The sequence below is a fragment of the Lissotriton vulgaris genome, chromosome 5 (genome assembly GCF_964263255.1).
Source record: "Lissotriton vulgaris chromosome 5, aLisVul1.2, whole genome shotgun sequence".
Lineage (NCBI taxonomy): Eukaryota > Metazoa > Chordata > Amphibia > Caudata > Salamandridae > Lissotriton > Lissotriton vulgaris.
The window spans coordinates 647,934,502-647,936,642 of NC_141693.1; the positions used below are offsets into that span (position 1 = coordinate 647,934,502).

At 41.5% G+C, this 2,141-nt stretch overlaps 1 long non-coding RNA gene across 1 annotated transcript; it reads left to right on the forward strand.

Moving 5' to 3' along the window:
* The first annotated feature begins 706 nt into the window (after positions 1-706).
* On the forward strand, positions 707-1,305 carry LOC147711359 (uncharacterized). The gene is made up of 3 exons (XR_015295693.1): positions 707-774; positions 1,084-1,161; positions 1,253-1,305. It is a non-coding gene; the product is annotated as an uncharacterized LOC147711359 (long non-coding RNA).
* Positions 1,306-2,141: the final 836 nt, after the last annotated feature.

Genomic DNA, 2,141 nt, shown 5'->3' on the forward strand with positions numbered 1-2,141 from the left:
CTGTGTGTCAATAGTTGTTGGTCCATAATCATATATTTGTGTATGGATATAAAATGCCCCCGACTGTATTTCTGCATGTCCATCAATTAGGGACACCCGATGGATAAGTAACCCATTCACTTGTTAATATACGAATCCTAAATAGGAGACCATTAGTCACCTTTTTTAGAAAGAACTAAACCCTGTTTGGTTTTCCAAATGGTTCGGTATCTTTGGTGCATTTTTGTACATACATTGCTTCAATAATTGTTTATAAATGCAATAATAACATTTGCGCGCAATTATCTGTGCGTTTTGAACCGTAGCAGTATCAATGTCATTAACAATCAGAACGCTGGTTACTGAATAAGAGCTTTCTCATCCCTTAGCTTAATTTTAACCGGAGCCAAGTCTTTCTGCCCTTTCTACTACATGCGCATTGGTTGCAATATATGTGCTGACATTTAGCTGCTGCAGGTTCCTTTGACGTTCGGTGCATTGCGCTGAGACGCCCGCGCGAGCGCAGAGTTTTTGCCGCTCAGTTCCGTCAGTTAGGATTCACTCCGCTTCTCAAAACATAATTTCGGTGAGTAAATGAAATCCCTGGCTAGTAACCTCGTATCCCTCTGTATCCCTCTACATCATGAGAGATATAGTTTGCAAACGAGCCTCTCGTTTTCCTGTTTTTCTGCAGGGACCCACGTGGGAGCATCCCTGTGCTGTAATGTAAGCGTCCATCGCTTTTTGAAAGACAGAATTTTTTTAAAAACTTAAACGAAGCAACAGCGTCAATAGGTGAGCCTTTGGCTAACATGATGATTTTTTGTTCATCGGCACCCTATGATGTTTAGGTTTAAGTGTGATAGATGAATAGCAGTCATTTTGTATTAAGGAATGTCCCCAGTGACATAATGATTGTGGCCAGTCCTTGTTTTGGTAGGTTTGGTTCATCCTCCTTCGTGTGATTTTGTAAATAGTTTTTAACCCGGCTGGGTTGTGTTTGATGCTTAAAAATTCAAGCACACTTGTACATAGTAGCATGTGTTTGTTGTGGAATTTGCTAACTGTTGCCCACAACCTTACAGAAGCCTAATTTGTTTTTAGGTTCACGCTCTCTTGGTATCAGGAGCCTTTGGCCCAACATCGTTATCAGACGGAGCCACATGAATCACCGTGCTTCTTGTAGGTAACTTTGGTGCGGCTTGTACAGCCCCCACTCCCTACCCCTTTTTTCAATTAAATAAGCCAATACTAAGTAGTCTCTCCCTTATAGGTGCCCTTCTACACTACCCCACACCCCACCACCACCTGTCCTGAGGAAGACCCTGCCGTAGGGCAATAGCGTCACCTACTCATCTGGGGTCGAAACGTCGACACACCCTTGTCTGGTCCTACCTGTTAGCAACAGATCATTTGTGACTGTGCAAGCTGAAAATGGGATAGGATTTTTCTAATAGATGAATAAGTGTATGACAATGCATACATGTCTAATGTGGAACTCATTGTTTAATGTGGATGAGACCATATATTATGTAATTTGTTTATGATTAATTTGACTTGTTACACTATCCTTCACAATTTCCCTCTTCTCACCCTTCTTTCCTTCCCACGCCCCCCTGTCTTGGGCATGTTACTAAATGTTCTAAAGTGTTTTGTTGTGAAGACATGGTAATTAATTTTCAAAAGAGGATGTATATTAAATAGCATTCCTCTGAGTCAATTTCTATGAGTTTTATTATTGTCCAGTTTATGAACTCTGAGTTTGTGTTTTTGATATTGTATGAACTGGGACCCCTCTTCATATACTAGTACGGTGTCTCCCAACACAGATTATGACCAGCTGATGAGCCCCTTAGTGGTTCATAACTTGCTCTGTTCTGGCCGCGGGATTATGGCCTTAGCTGCGATACATGGAATAATGGGACGTTAGAATGTTTTTGCAGTGGCGCATGACTTCTTGGCACCCAGTTACATTGATGATGACCCGAGTTTTCCTCCGATGGTGATAGAGGCTCCGGTCATTGAGGAAAATGTATGTTCATTCCCACTATTGAATTGGATGGCTGAAATGTTTTCAGATGAGAACAATGACTTCTTCTTGGAGGCTGTTGCTACATACTGTGCTTATACGCTGTTGGATTAAGACTCTTCAATTTTTCTAC